The following is an 18,105-nucleotide window of genomic DNA, read 5'->3' on the forward strand; positions in this document are numbered from 1 at the left end:
CTAGTATGGTATGGTATGGTATGGTATGATATGGTATAACATATTAATGTCAACGTAGAATATCAATACTAGAATATTAATGTGGCAGGCGTAGGAGGATAAATGGGTCAATAATACAGTCCCCATGTTTGCTCGTAACATTTGGATTGTTTGAGCTCATTGCTATGGAACCTATAAATAACTGTAATTATATTATTTCCAGAATTAAAGGATAAATGAACACTAAATTGCACGAAAACAATAGCGCTGAGATCGACCTGGCTATAGTGTAGTTTTTTCTCTTTAGTGTAGTTTATGCTCTTCATGTTCATGCATTATGTTACACGACAATCATAATCTGATGCTTACTGGCTAGTTGGACAAACGTATTACAAAATGATAACGAGTACCAACGCACAAAAAATATTAAATTCGACGATTCAAATTCCGTTCAGCTTTTAAGCAACGAGAAGTACACGTGCCTGGGTTTTTGAGGTTGCCAACTGACGACGAGAACGTTTAAGAATAAAAGTCTGGAGCTGAGGGCCGACGCCGAGCCAAGAGTCTGGGCTGAACGTGATCGACAACCGCACGGTCGACTCTCTAGTGCAGTGTACCAGACTGGGGGAAATGACCCCACGTTGGCAAATTTTAGCGCATTTTCTCATTTATGGAAAAAATGCACTATTGTGCTCGCCATGTCCGTCTGTCTGTCTGTCTGTCCGTCCGTTCGTCTGTCCGTCCGTCCGTCCGTGACCTCAAGTCTTCGTCGACGAGAAAATGCGCTCTCTGTCACTCACTGCTGTGATCACTGAGTTACATTTTTTTCAATTCTGTTGGGAAACAGAGTAGTAATATAGTTCCATGTCAGCGGCTTAATTCAGCCACACATCACTATTTAACGCTTATAAATACTAATTGCGGCATTCAAAATTGAGTAGCGAGATGACAAAGTTCGGGAAAGATTGTGATTCCAAGTCCAGGGGCCATATACTTTCAAAAAAAGTTAAGAGATAGTAAGTTCATCAACCAATCATTGGCGGCCTTTCAAGCAAATCCACCAATCATAGAAAAGAAAATAGAGCGTAAGTACTTACGTTCACTTAGCGAGTTTTGAAAGTATGGCCCCTGCTCCGGGACGCGGCGTGATTGTTTCGGCCAGGCTTTGGTCAGACCGTCGCAGTTAACGGCAGGTGGCATCACGACTTCCCGCGTTCTATTCATGGGCGCCATGAAATGTGGTGTACTTTCATTGTGTTATGATGAATACAATATAAGATAACATCAAATAATAAGCTACGTAACTAATTATCAACAACAATCTTAATCAATTATGATTGGGGAGAAAAAATGAAGTGGTATATAATTTCAGAGGATTCTTCAAGCACTTGAACAGGGGTACTTTCATTGTGTTATGATGGATACACCATAAGATAAGATGACATTAAATAATAAACTAGGAATATATTAACTAATTATCAACAACAATATTAATCGAATATGATTAGAGAGAAAAAATGAATTGGTATACAATGTCACAAGATTCTTCAAGCACGTGAACAGGGTACATATTTAACGTAGCGAGCATTTCAATGTAAGGCGTAAGGTGATAGATTGCATGACAAGCGTACGAGTCTCTCAGTATAAGTTATGGTGATTGTATTTGGTGTCTTTATTGCTTTTAAATCATATGTTAGCCTGCGCTTTAAGTAACTAATGATATAAGAGCGAGAGTATGAGAATGGCTGAGTTCAGCTCAGACAGAAATAGATCCTATAAAATAAGATAGACAAGTGATAATAATAAAATAAGATATGCAAGATAGGCCGAGCGTTGAAACTATTCCATCGCAACTATGTTGTTGTAGATAAGATAAGTAAAGGAAGTCTAAATTGTAAGTTTAAAATAAGATGAAGTAATGTAATATCTACATCATTAAGTTACACCAAAAATTAGACAAATTGATTACTATAATTTTTGTATCAATTGCTTAATGGTTCTTGTTGGAGAACCGAAGTGTTACGGGCACGAGTGTCACTGTGCATACAACAGGGCACCCACAAACCGATCTTGCGACGCAAACCGATCTTGCGACGCGTGATGCGAACTATACTTTATGCAAACTATACTATAGCTCTGGACCTATACTTTCAAAAAAAGTTAAGAGATCGTAAGTCCATCAACCAATCATTGACGGCCTTTCAAGCCAAATCCACCAATCATATAGAAAAGAAAAAATAGTTTAAGTATTTACGTTCACTTAGCCAGTTTTGAAAGTATGGCTCTGTTCGTACTAAGCACAGCACACGCAGAGACGCACTCTCCAGAGTTAATTACACTGCTTGTACTCTATGTGAGAGCCGATTTTACTGTGCGTGTATAGAGCTGCATTTTTATAGAAAAATATACGCGCAAGCATAGCACCGACAGCGAATACACCTGCAAATTACAATCTTGATTTAAATATGCGCGTTGAGTTGCGGATTTCCCGCATAGAGTTCTGCAGTCATTAAAACAAAGCACGGCTTGCAACAACAATCTGCTACCGGTTTGTGTCAGGTTAGAAGCAGATGAAAAAGTTGACTAAAATTAATATAAATAATACAGCCAAATTGACGCAGAATTGAAATGGTAAATTAGCTTAAATTCTTCCGTGATCCGGTTGATCATACCGTCCGAGATAACAGTTTAGTAAATTTTTTATCCAACTATAACATCTTGCTGATGATTCAGTGATCAATAAACATTATTCGTATTTTAAAAGGCAACAAATATAAGTCACTTGTCTAGGCTGCATGCATAGTAAAAGTAAAAGTAGAGCTCGCAAGTAGACGCAACATGTAGACAAGTAAAGCTGCTAGTAGACTGCACATGTAGGCAAGTAGAACTGCCAGTAGACTCCACATGTAGACAAGTAGAGCAAGTCAGTACACACCACATGTAGACAAGTAGAGCACGCCAGTAGACACCACATGTAGGCAAGTAGAGCACGGCAGTAGACTCCACATGTAGACAAGTCAACCTACTACCGGTTTGTGTCAGGTTAAAATCAGATGGAAAAGTTGACTAAAATTAATAGAATAATACAGCCAAATTGACGCAGAATTGAAATGGTAAATTAGCTTAAATTCTTCCGTGATCCGGTTGATCATACCGTCCGAGATAACAGTTGAATAAGATTTTTATACAACTATAACATCTTACTGCTGATGCAATGATCAGTATACATCATTCTTATTTTAGAAGGTTGTGAATATAAGTCACTGGTCTAGGCTGTATAACTAATTTTCCATAGCTCGCTAGTACACATTGCACGCTGAAAAGTAGAGCTCGCTAGTAGACTCAACATGTAGGCAAGTAGATAATGCCAGTAGACTCCATATTTAGACAAGTAGAGCACGCCGGTAGACTCCACATGTAGGCAAGTAGAGCACGCTAGTAGGCTCCACATGTAGACAAGTAGAGCACGCCGGTAGGCTCCACATGTAGACAAGTAGAGCACGCTAGTCGGCTCCACATGTAGGCAAGTAGAGCACGCTAGTAGACTCCACATGTAGACAAGTAGAGCACGCCAGTAGACTCCACATGTAGACAAGTAGAGCACGCCAGTAGACTTCACATGTAGGCAAGTAGAGCTGCTAGTAGACTCTACATGTAGACAAGTAGAGCAGGCCAGTAGACTCCACATGTAGACAAGTAGAGCTACTAGTAGACTCTACATGTAGACAAGTAGAGCTGCCAGTAGACTCCACATGTAGACAAGTAGAGCTATGATTAATTATCATCCAGTTTTTAAAATTAGAAAGTAAAACAATTATAATGTTAAAGTAGGGAAATTTAATTATTTTTTTTTTTTTTAAATTTACCGCATTTACAGAGGAGTCTTGCATCATAGAAAAACCCAAATAATCTTAGGCGAGTAAACCATCTTCTTGCTCATGTTACCAGTAACTCCGGTACAGTGAGTGGCACTATAGAGCTCGTAGTCGTACCATGCTAGATGTAATAATGCGATCAGGCTATAATTAACAGATTGCTCTTAGCTCAACACGTCGAACAGTGAATTCAACTCAACAGAAAGGCTCTCTTACTTAAATATCTAGAAGCGATTTTAAATCTACGGTCCGTAAGGCCAGTCTAGTCAAGAAAAGTACAAGAATCGGCGACAGGCCTATCCAGGCCTATTTCTTTAATGCCGAAGATACTATACTATACTATACTAAATCAGAAGCTTCAGCTTTAACTGTTAACAACTCACTAGACACGACTTGAACTCAGTGGCTAAGGTTTCCTAATTAACTTCATGCTTAATAATTACATAAAGAATTTCACAAAAGAAATTAAAAAGTCCAGTAAGCGACTGCTGTTAAATACCAAAGAATATAATTTGCTTGCTAATTAGTCTATCCGAAAGTAAGCAACTTTCCCATTCTAGCATCCAAAAAATTTAATGGACAAGAACATTATAGACCAGGATATGCGACCAGGATATATGGAAATATATATGCGATATATTATGCGACCAGGATATATGGACATTATAGACCAGGATATATGGAAATAGAAAATACTAGAAAGAAGATGGATATGGTGTGAAAAGAAAGACTATCAACGGTTATGTATAAGGGATCTGATAAGAAAGCCAGGTTATGAAATTTAGAGAGAAAAAAAAATGAAGAATTAGGCTTAGCCCAACTAAGTTGAGAATAACGATACTTGAAAACGTGAGTATAACTAGAAAGAGAATGGAAAATAACAGGGAGTTAAAAAAACAAAATGGCAGGAATGACAAAACTGGAAATACAGAAAGATTTAGCGTCTGGCGATTCTTGCCGCAATCAGGCTCAAAGATGCTTGCTTGTACACCCGTACAAATGTGGCGGCAAGCATAGCTGTAATAAGCAAACCGTCACTAATTATCATGACACTTGCCTCGTGTGAAGGATTACTGGGTCCTTCTGCGGCCAGTAGCACATATACACGAGGCCAACGGCACACGGGCACAGTCAATACTGTCAGTACTTAAATGTTGTACTGGGGCCATACTTTCAAAATTCGCTAAGTGAACGTAAGTACTACGCTTTATTTTTTTGCCTATGATTGGTGGATTTTGCTTGAAAGGCCGTCAATGATTGGCCGATGAACTTACGATCTCTTAACTTTTTTTAAAGTATGGACCCTGGTCGTCACTCCTGCAGAAGGAAGGCAGGCGGCGGCCCTACAATGGCAGGCACGGGAGGCCAGAGGTCATGCGGTACGCGAAGACTGCGGCTGTTGGCACCCGCGACCTCTTGGGGTGCCACGCTCATTGCGGTGCCATTGAAATAACGGCACCAGATTTACTGATTGACTGTCGAAAGCTTTAGAACAAAACAGAATGTGGTTCGATATATGATGTACAGCGAGGGATGTTTTAGAGAACATGGATATGAGGTATACTAACATGTCTGGACCAATATAACGGAGAAAACAGTTTTGATTTATTTGATAAACATTCATTTTTGATAGCAGAGCAAGGATTTAGCTGTCTTGAAAATGAGTATATAATGAACCCATCTTGCTTCTGATGCTGCCGCAACTTGAATAATATCGCGCACGTCTGTGGACACAAATTACATATAATGGCCTACGTTATGCCGAAGATAATTAATTACGTTAACTTATGATTGAGAAATCATCGCTCAACATGTATAATCTCGTAATAAAATATTTAAGATAAATAGCCATAGTAGGTGCCACGGCGTCTGATCTCTTGGCTCAAGTTATTTCAGCCGTGGGTCTAGTAACGCAGGTTAGCAAAGGCGAGTGCCGATCCCATTGTGAATTTATTTAATCCCAGTCATATGTCGGCAATCTGAACGTAATCTGCAAGATTATAAAAAATAATAACTTAGAATTTGAACTCCTGGCGATAAATTTTTAATTGACAACAAATCAAGGAATTGAAACGAGATTTATAACATTTGATGAAAGCATAATTAAACAGTGTCTGAACATGTATAACTGAACGACATACTTCAATTACTAAGGTCGCCGCTGAATGTAGGACAAAAAATAAATTCAGAACAAAATCAACTACCTGCAAGAAAGTGACTTACGAGGATTGCGAGGATTCACAACTCACCCAGTATAGGATTGCGGCTCTCCGACGCCAAAGTGAGATGTTGAGTGCGATGGTGGATTATTTGAATGATTTACCGGGATTTTTGGCGAACAAATTGATTTGTTTTGCGTAGGTATGTATTTACTCTTGTTTTCTGTTTTAGGATCGTGCGCTTAATCTCGGTAACTCCTTGCTATAGCTTTCTCTTCGCGCATTCGACTTATTATAGCTCTCGTATCCGATTTGTTAGTTTATAAAGTTCCTAGTTTCGGATCCGTTTGTAAAGATAGTCCGTTTTGATTTGCATTGCTATAATTTGATCATCTTTAGTACATAGAATATTAGAATTAAGCCTGTCCATGGAGTTTCAATCCGTCTAGCCCAAGCCCTTGCTCATGCCTATAGGGGAGTGCCTTAAAATTCCCGGTCATTGGTGGGTGTGACAAGACCATCTTATGACCTTATGATGAGTTTAGGACTTCGTAGTCCACGGTCAAGCTGATGCTCCGCCTTCGTCGTCCTCCGTCTCAGAGTCGTCTCTAGGCAGGTCACCCCGCCCTCTGGTCCCGGATGTAACGATGGCCTTAGTAACACCATCCGAACTTTGGAGGTGACGCGACTGGTAATTGGGATATTTCAAGCTTGTTCGTCACAGACTCTAAATCACGTGACTAAGCAGTGTGCGGATGTGTAGCGGGACACAACCGTCTATGTGGAGGTGTAGCGGGACACAGCCGTCTATGTGGAGGAGTAGCGGGACACAGCCGTCTATGTGGAGGTGTAGCAGGACACAGCCGTCTATGTGGAGGTGTAGCGGGACAAGATGTGTATAAGAGACAGGATATATGCTGATGCAGCAATGGGTCTTTAGCAATTTTTTATTATAGGTTTGATTATCTGCTTCAAGACAGGAGTCAGTTTCTAGATCAGTGATCCCCGAACTATTGCCGACCGAGGGCCGGTTGATGATCCGTTAACCCTGTCTCTTATACACATCTAGATGTGTATAAGAGACAGGGACACAGCCGTCTATGCGGAGGTGTAGCGGGACACAGCCGTCTATGCGGAGGTGTAGCGGGACACAGCCGTCTATGCGGAGGTGTAGCGGGACACAACCGTCTACCAGGACCAAGTGATAAGGAATTACGTGGTACCGTAATTAATGACGCTATGACGAAAATTTTTCATAAAAAATTATCTGCGGAATATTGTTGCGTGGTAAATAAAATTGAGAAATGGGACTATCTAAGCAGTAAATGATTAAATTTATCAAAATGGAAATATCGCGGGAGTGACAGTAGCAATAAAGAACTGATTATATTATAACGAAACTAATATGTAGATTGTAACGATTATAGATGTTCAGTGAAACATTAAACATCGAACAACAATTAAATCGATCATGAGGTGTCGATCGGAGTGCCGTCTAGATCAAAAATTAATTTTAATCAATAGATAAAGAAATCTTTTAGAAAACTGCGTATTAATACCTTACCCGCGTATTCAGATTGCACCACTATTCCTCTGATAGCGGAAGGCTTTCAGTGGTTGCTGCTTTTGTTCATTGATTTGTTTTATTTTGTTTCTATTGTACTATTGAATATTCAACCTTTCCAGTGAACACAAATATTCTAAGAGAGAAAGATTACCAACGAAATCTCGAGTAATATGTGTTTTATCGAAACTGTTTGGTACACTTCATGGTGTCCCAATACGCAGCAGTGGAATATCATTGTTGGTACACATATAGCTAATGATATTTATAGCTACACATTTACATGGACAACTGCGCAGATTAGAGAAAGATTACCAACGAAATTTCGAGTAATATGTGTTTTATCGAAACTGCTTGGTACACTGGTGTCCCAATACGCAGCAGTGGAATATCATTGTTGGTACACATATAGCCAATGATATTTATAGCTACACATTTACATGGACAACTACGCAAATGAAATACGCGGAGAACGTATTAAACAAACAATAATCATTATTAGTAAACAATTGACTAGAGCAGAAGCGTGCATGTCACAGGCCAGGAGTACAGCGCTCAACATGTCAACGCTGTCGTGCAACGAAACGAGTTTTCTTCGAAAATAAAATTATTTCGCATAGTCATGATGATGTCAAACTCTGAACATGAATTGTGAAATTTAAGCTTGCTTTAAAAAAAAATACAAGAAAAATTAGAAATAAATATTCGTGTGGCTAAAATTATTCTATTTATTATTTATAGTACTCGTTACGGGCTTGAATAGGAGAACACTCCAGAACCAATATTTTGGAACTAACGTAATATCCATTAATTTGAAGTTCTAATGATAATGACACGGTTGAAACGCGCGTTAACAGTGAAAATTCGCAGCATCGAATCACTGTATTTGCTTGATATATATTTACAATGATGTTGACGTCTCTTACCTAAATAAATATTTATGGCTACGATAAAAAAATTGTGGAGATGAAATAAATTGAATCGCTGTATAAATTAACACAAAGTTCACTGAACCCAAAGTGGAAGTTTAAGCGCGAAGGAAACAAGCGGAGAGCTTAGTAGTAGATTTAGTATACAAATAACATTAGTTAAATAAACCGTTCGGAACAGGATAAGAACTTCCCGGTAAAACATGCACGAACCGGTACAGTATAATTTACCAGCAACCAGCTGGAACAAGTCTTTTCTTGTAAAAAGCTGGAACAGATTTACAGCAACAGCTGCATGTGTAAAAAAATCAGTACTCACTGCAGTGAGCGACAGACAGCGCATTTTCCCAAAATCGACGAAAACGTGAAGTCACGGACGGACGGACATGACGAGCACAATAGCGCCTTCTTTCCATAAATGAGAAAATGCGCTAAAAAGCCGGCGTGAACTTACAGTTGCGGCGCGAATGAAACTAACAAGAGCAGACGTGACGCAGCAGCTGTATGTGCATCTGTAGGTTACTCGTGTAAAATTTACATGAACAACAGCTGCCTAAGGACGAACCGTGTCGCAGTTGTAGCGGCTACAGTAATGTTCATTGGGGTACTCCGCAATAAATTAGGTGGTATTCCTAGAAAAAAAATATAACTCAGTACTCACTGCAGTGAGTGACAGAGAGCGCATTTTCTCGTCGACGAAAACTTTAGGTCACGGACAGACAGACAGACAGACAGACTGACTGACATGGCGAGCACAATAGTGCATTTTTTCTATAAATGAGAAATGCGCTAAAAAGGGCAGCAGCTGCAAGGCTACAAATCAGAACACCGGCTGTCCCGTGAGCATGAAATTAAAACTTAAACGAAACCGAAGTCTGAAATTTCAGGTCCGGACAGAACAAGCTGTTCTGCAAGCAGTTCTTCCAGAGACAGCAACTATAGCAAGATTTGCTGCAGCACAGCAGCTGTAATGGCACAGACAGCTACAGTACAGAGGAACAGACAGAACTTAATGACAAAAGTAAAGGTTTGAGCACGGTAAGGACAGTGATACGACAGAACTTAATGATAAAACTAAAGGTATGAGCACGGTAAGGACAGTGATACTACGACAGAACTTAATGATAAAACTAAAGGTATAAGCACGGTAAGGACAGTGATACTACGACAGAACTTAATGATAAAACTAAAGGTATGAGCACAGCAGTAATATTGCAGCAGCGATACGATGGTCCTTCACTTTAAAGACGTTCGTCATTCTACTCAATCATCTCCTCGTGATTGCCTCAGCGTATGATTCCTCAGAGGAGCGATTATAGTTCTTGTCAGTGATTTCCCTGGCTATCCTTCCCTCTCTTTCCCTCTACCAGAGCGAGGGTGAGCCAAGCGACTCCCCTCCACAAGGGATACAAGGAACCGCTGCTGCTGCTGCGACCCTCGCTGGCATTTGCATATAAAACGGCAGCGGCGCCTGCGCCACGACGCCAGACGCGCTCACGGCAACAATAAGACTCGTGCCTTGCCATACTTATTGTGATATACTCGGCGTTATGGGTCTAAGTATGGAAGTATATTGTGGGACCTACTTATTGGGATACTTTGTACTGTAGAGACCTACTTATTATGATATACTCGGCGTTTTGGACCTACTTATGGGCTTATACTATATTGTGGGACCTTGTTATTGAGATACTTTGTACTGTAGAGACCTACTTGTTGTGATACTTTGTACTGTAGAGACCAACTTATTATGATACTTGTACTGTTGAGACCTACTTACGGACTTGTATCATTTTGTGGTACCTATTTATTGGGATATCTTGTACTGTAGAGACGTACTTATTGTGATGCCTAATTTTGTACTGTAGAGACCTACTTATGGACTTACATTGTGGAACCTACTTATTGTTATCCACTCTGCGTTATACTGTAATGTGGCTTATTGCGTGATCCGCTACACGTTACAATTAAAAAGAAAATGAACTTTTTTTTTGTTTTAACAAGCATTTGCACACGATTTGGCATGGATTCCCCCAAAGTAGAACACATTTTATCCACTACATTATTATTCCAGTCCCAGATTACGCACTAATTAGCTTTGTCTTTGTCGAACAGTCTCCATTTAGGAGCCCTCTTTTCATTATAGCCCTTGGGCTTTCGGTAGCATTGTTGTCAGGAGAAATTTCCAGGCCAGTCTAAAACCACCAGTCCCCTTTCTTTCATATATACAATGTGCGTATTTTACCTAAAGTATTGCCTTTTACATAATAGGAAGCAAATGAGTCAATGGAAAAACCTAACGGTACAGACAGTACGACTTACTTCTGATAATCAGTGATGAATACAAGCATATTTTGATTAACATTTTTTGATTAACAAGAGTATTTTGATATAAACAGAGACAAATACAATACTTCTGATAAACAGTGATGAATACAAGAATATTTTGGAGACTCACTTGCTTCTTTTCGCTTATTTTATTAAAAGTAACGTTCTACTCATCGTTATTTTAACGTCAAATGCACGAGGGGTCTGTGCTGAAGCAACATGGCAGGTCCTATAGACTGGAAGACAGCGCTGGAAGTTAAAGCTGAGCTGACGGCGTGAGAGAGACCGAACGCGTGGGCTCGTGAACTGTGAGCCAGTAAATAAAAAGTTCCAATACGACTTAAAAAATAAAAATTTCGTAGTAGCATCCCCTAATGTAGCATTCTAGATTTACAAATTAGACCCTAAAATAGTACAATTTTGTTGTAGCGTTCCTTAATGTATCATTAAAAATTACATATAGGACCTTAAAATAGTAGAATTTGGTTGTATCGTTCCTTAATGTATCATTAAAAATAACATATAGGACCTTAAAATAGCCGAATTTTGTTGAAGCATTCCTTAATGTTTCTTGAACATTCATCAGTGATTAAAACCTAGCGAAGTTTATTTCGATATGAGTGATTCATTTTCGAATTTGGAAAGAGCATGTTGTTTTGGATTTCATCAATCATTGACTCCAGTTATCCTATCTAATTGATAAATTGGCTACAATTGTAATCCCTATGTCTTCGGATAGATAATCCCTACATTGACTTGGATGGAACATGCAAACCGCGGTTCCAATACAAACATTATAAATAAAACCATGCTAATCTATTATAGAATGAAATTTATTGTCCGAAATATGAAAATATAATAAAATCCACATTTAATGAAAATATATAAAATAATGTAAACGATCAAATAATATGCCTACAATATTTTCTGGTGAATTCTGAATGAAATGTGAGTTATGTCAGCTCAGGCCTTGTTCGAACAGATCAGCTACGTACTTAGCTTCATTCTCCACAATAAATCCAAAAGAAATAAATACAGCAGCAATGAATTCATAACAATAAATACAGCTGCCTTTAATTTATCATCAATAAATATAGCAGCAATGAATACAGCAACAATAAATACAGCAGCAATAAATACAGCAGCAATAAATACAGCAGCAATAAATACAGCAGCAATAAATACAGCAGCAATAACTACAGCAGCAATATTAAGAGCAAAACAAATAAGAAGCAATATTACGACACCCCCAACAGCAGCACATGTACAATCTTGTGCAGAAGAACGTCGCGGCATTGAGCGGTCCAACGACTCTGCGTATCGATCACTTGGCGCACTCACAAAATTGTGTTTTGCAATTCTGCTCGATAATTGCGCTTGTCAATTGAGATAATCAATAGTGCCTAACAATTGAGTTTAAACATCAAGCTCGAAAATTGAGCTTGACAATTGACCTTAACAATCGTGCTTTTCAATTGTGCTTCACCATTGAACTCCATAATTTAGCTTACCAATTGAGCTCAAGTTAAATTGAGTCGATACGTCAAATATTGAAGATATGAGACGCATGAAACATTAGGGAGAACTCACATGAGATTCTAGGATGATAAACAAAGGGAAAGTATTAAAACTAGGTCTATAAACCTATGGGAGCGCAGGACCAAGTTGACATAGGTACTATTGCGCCTACTCCTGATTTCTCTGAGCAGCTCGTCACATCTCGATGCAAAACGGCAACAATACGAAAGTCTGCAGGCCAAAAAGCCGCAAACATTTTTCAAGTATAGTATTTAACAGTAGCGAGCAGATATACGTTGAAGCGACAAGTCAGCGGTTACCAAACTGCAGGTAAAGTACTCCTGTCTAGGCTATGGGAGTTATGAAGCAAGTTAGGGAAATAGATGACTAGATATGTCAATTTAGGCATAGAAATCTGTGGCGACAACATTTGTAGAAGACGAAACCTACTTTCGTCAACTTTTTTGTGACCTTTTTCTACTCAGTCGAAATTGAGAGACAGGGAGAAGAAGTTTGGGAACACTGGTGTAGAAGCTTGAACAGAAGGCTGGTCCATATATGCTTTTGATGTCAAGACGCTCCTTAGCAAATAAACAGCGAAACAGGGGACTAAGGAGAGGCGCACTCGTAGGACTGGGGGAGAGGCTCGCTCGTAGGACTGGGGGAGAGGCGCGCTCGTAGGACTGGGGGAGAGGCTCGCTCGTAGGACTGGGGGACAGGCGCGCTCGTAGGACTGGGGGAGAGGCGCGCTCGTAGGACTGGGGGAGAGGCGTGCTCGTAGGACTGGGGGAGAGGCGCGCTCGTNAAGAGACAGGGCCTGCATCCCCCACGCAGCGGCCATCTTCCCTACACGCAGCGGCCATCATCCCTACACGCAGCGGCCATCATCCCCACGCAGCGGCCATCATCCCCCACGCAGCGGCCATCATCCCCACGCAGCGGCCATCATCCCCCACGCAGCGGCCATCATCCCCCACGCAGCGGCCATCATCGAATATACCTGCATCGTATCACACAGTCATAGCATTATAAAAAACTCCGAATCGCTATTTCTTTACGCCGCAAAGTTACCTAAAAATTTTCATGAGACTGTATGCACCAACTGCCATTAAACTTTTTGCTTCATTCACATTCAACACATACACCAAATCCTCAATTATTTCCTGAATTACAGATACCAGTGAATTGATCTGCTACAAAGGTAGCTGATAAATAAACAAATAAACACACTATTTATTCGGTGTCGTTGTTGTCATGATATATATGTATTAACTAGGTATATTGAATGGAAACTATAAGACATTAATTTAATCCTAACAATGGCAGCACAATAAACAGCAAGGCACCGCAAATACAAAATGAATAGTAAAGATTTTCCACCCTAATACGAGTATTCTAATTAAAATATTTATTTTCAATCTTTAAATATGTTAATTTAAAACTAGAAACAAAACAATTACAATTATATGACTACCTTTAAAATAATTAAATGCTATATCAATTAAGCTTTGCTATATCAATGTCAATACAAGGAAAGCAGTTATGAGGTTTAATTGAACGGAAGAAAAACATTTCAGACTACATAAACGATGCTTCTAACTCTATTTCTACATCCAACCGAGCCGAGATAATGTAATTGACCCGATATCACACTATATACTATTTGACCACTTCAACCACGATTGCTCTTTGCCTAAATTCTGTAGAAGACGGTGCAAATTTGTACACTATTGTGTTATTACAAAATGAAGAAATTCAAAATGTTCAATTATTAATTACCTTTATACAACCTGTATTCCTTTCTACAACCGAATTCTTTTTTTATAAAACCGGAAAAAAATATAACGTGAAGCCAAATTCGTAACTTAAATATGGTAAAATGAAGTGTTGAAATAATTGAAGTCTGATATATAAGTACCACTACATCCTTGAGCAATATACCCCGTGGTACTCGTATATGCCACCACGTCCTGGAGCAATATACCCTGTTGTATATATATATATAGCATATATATCCTGCATATACAGATGTATAACTTCAGAGTCAACGTATTCAGTGATGAAAATATGACCGCGGTTTCACAGCTGGCAGACCAGGCCAATATTACCAGAGCGACGACGTCGCGAATTACCCGGAATAATTCACGGTATGCAAGAGACAGATTTCAAGCAACTTGCACTATACTAGAGAGTTTAACCCTTAATCTGCAGACTAAGACTTTTGGTTACCTTCTCGTTACCAGGCGTTTGGATATGAATAGCATTGGCTACGGTTAATTTAACCGTAGAAAAATGTTTAATTATTGAAAAGAGAAACTGAAGACTCTTGATTACGGGGCAAGCAAACAGGCGCTGCCCCCCCGTCCAGCCGGAGAAGGAGCAGCAATCGATCAAGAGCGAGTCCGATAACGCTGGAATGCGGCCGATGTTCTGGAACGCTGTGGCTGTGCTGGAACGTGCCCGCTTTCCTGGAACGTTTTCTCTGCTTGGGTATTATATCGGTATTTAGGCACGCAGCCTTCGCTGATCAGGAAAGTATATAGTTTCAAGCAATTCATCATCGATAACTCTTGTTCGGTTTATCGGCCGCTGGATTTTATTTGCCTGGTCCGTAATTTGCTAGGCATTTTAAGACTGAACATATGCTCCTGCATTATAGCTTCTTACATAAACTGAACGTATAGCGGCACACCACGCAAATATCAGCGCCGAACTTGAAGAAAATAATTTTTTTGCGGTCGGAAAATGAGGATAATCAGTAAAAAATACCAATAAAAGATACGCAAAGCACATAATTTACCACGCAAATCGACACGCGCGAAACTTGGACAAAATACAATCGTTTTTTCGGTCGAAAAATGAGGATGCTGAGTAAAAAAATACGCATTAATTAAAGATACATAAAGAACAGAATTTACCCACGATATATCCTCTGTTAATACAACAAGGCAACGAAAAGGAATAAATGACAAGATGTTTACCCTCAAATCTCACTATTAATATAATATAATAGTTCGTAAAATAACGTGTATTATTACAAATAAATAGTAAGGGATCTTCATTCCCATCAAATTTTGAGGCATGGGAAAGCTTCTCAAATTAAAGTTAGATATTTAAGGCAACCAAAAGAAGTGCATAACACTTATTTCAAGATGCCACCCTAACAATGTTCAGTGAAGATTAAAAATAAATTTAATTTTTAAAAAATCTGAAAATTTGATATAAATGCGGTGGTGGATAAATAGACCCGGAAACATCGAATCTAGGTACCGGAGTAGAATTTTGGAGATCAGCGGGTGCAGCAGACACGGCGGGTGAACTCAGCGGGTGCAGCAGACACGGCGGGTGAACTCAGCGGGTGCAGCAGACACGGCGGGTGAACTCAGCGGGTGCAGCAGACACGGCGGGTGAACTCAGCGGGTGCAGCAGACACGGCGGGTGAACTCAGCGGGTGCAGCAGACACGGCGGGTGAACTCAGCGGGTGCAGCAGACACGGCGGGTGAACTCAGCGGGTGCAGCAGACACGGCGGGTGAACTCAGCGGGTGCAGCAGACACGGCGGGTGAACTCAGCGGGTGCAGCAGACACGGCGGGTGAACTCAGCGGGTGCAGCAGACACGGCGGGTGAACTCAGCGGGTGCAGCAGACACGGCGGGTGAACTCAGCGGGTGCAGCAGACACGGCGGGTGAACTCAGCGGGTGCAGCAGACACGGCGGGTGAACTCAGCGGGTGCAGCAGACACGGCGGGTGAACTCAGCGGGTGCAGCAGACACGGCGGGTGAACTCAGCGGGTGCAGCAGACACGGCGGGTGAACTCAGCGGGTGCAGCAGACACGGCGGGTGAACTCAGCGGGTGCAGCAGACACGGCGGGTGAACTCAGCGGGTGCAGCAGACACGGCGGGTGAACTCAGCGGGTGCAGCAGACACGGCGGNGCATGCGTGCATACAGCTGCTGCATGCGTGCATACAGCTGCTGCATGCGTGCATACAGCTGCTGCATGCGTGCATACAGCTGCTGCATGCGTGCATACAGCTGCTGCATGCGTGCATACAGCTGCTGCAAGTTTATAATAATAAAACTAATATAGAGTATAGATTTAATTATGACTGAAGATGGACGTAAGTGCAGCTGTGGACTTTACAGCGGTTTACTCTACGGCGAGTGCATTGACTACATCGTTACCGCCGCATGCCTGGTAACTTCCTCCTGTTTTTTTCTTAAGGAAACTGCTTTGAAAATTGCTAATACTCCCTTAAAGAGACATGCGCATTTTGCATAGGTAGTAACTCGATCAATAATAACTTTGTGATATTAATTATTTGCATATTCATATTTCAAATTAGTAATACTCTTTCAACATACGAGCAATTTGACGAGTTTCATGATTTCTATCTATTGTTAATTTCTATTTTCAATAAGTAATTTCCACATACGAGCAATTTTGACACGAGTTTAGATAGATTAATTACGTAAATATTCGAATTTAAATTAGTAATCTTCATTGAACATACGAGCTATTTTACAAAGAGTTTCACGCTCTCCATTTATTACATTCTCAACGACATGTAAATCTTCATTCAACATTGGAGTTACTTTGACACACCGCACTACGTCCTGACGATGACCTAGGCCTATACTTTCAAAGCTCGCTAAGTGAACGTAAGTATTTACGCTCTATTTTCTTTTCTATGATTGGTGAATTTTGCTTGAAAGCCCGTCAATGATTGGCTGATGAACTTACGATCTCTTAACTTTTTTTGAAAGTATCGGCCCAGGTCTTGATTTATGAGGTGCCGACAGCGCGCTGCGACAAAGACTGAGAGACAGCAACCTGTTTCCTGGTGGTAGAATGTGCGTCAAGACATAAAACAATTCACAGAAATTATTGAAACTTTGACCAAATATCAAAGGACTTTTTGCCCTTGCATTGATCATCCTGACTCATGCAGTTTGGTCCGGCAAAGAAGCGTATCCATGATGCGTCCGTTCTCACTTCGTGCTGCGGGTAAGAAAACTTGTGCATCATTATTTGAATAATATGAGTCAGTAATTTTTCCTAGTGAAACATTCAAGACAAAATATTCAAAAAATAAAAATACAAAGGCCTCATGAATGAGAATGGCGAAATTTAGAAAAAAATCATCTCAAGCCATGGTCATATTGTTTTGTAAATATTTAAATAAAAACTTTTAAGAATATTAGCTGTTAAAAAATAAATAAATAGTTTCCTTCTCCTGCATAAATAAGTCAGGTACCGGTATCGTACAATAAAAAAAGTAGCAAAATAAACGTAGCGGCCTAAGTAAACACGTAGCGGCCAAAGTATACAAGTAGCGGTCTAGTTACACTTAGAGGTCTAAGTACACTTAGAGGCTCATGTACACGTTGCAGCGAATTTCTCGTCTGTTATTGGTGGGTTTAACTTTAAGTGATTGGTTGACGGTTTTAAAAATTTGCAACTATTTTCCATAGCACGGCTGTTGATCGGAAGAACATGACAGCAGGAGCGACATTGCTGTAGAAGTGATACCCAGTCAAACTTTGCTGCCTCACTGCACGCGATCTGGGCCTATACTTTCAAAAAAAGTTAAGAGATCGTAAGTTCGTCCGCCAATCATTGACGGCCTTTCAAGCAAAATCCACCAATCATAGACAAGAAAATAGAGCGTAAGTACTTACGTTCACTTAATCATAGACAAGAAAATAGAGCGTAAGTACTTACGTTCACTTAATCATAGACAAGAAAATAG

This window comes from Hyalella azteca, unplaced genomic scaffold (genome assembly GCF_000764305.2).
Source record: "Hyalella azteca isolate HAZT.00-mixed unplaced genomic scaffold, Hazt_2.0.2 contig15810, whole genome shotgun sequence".
Lineage (NCBI taxonomy): Eukaryota > Metazoa > Arthropoda > Malacostraca > Amphipoda > Hyalellidae > Hyalella > Hyalella azteca.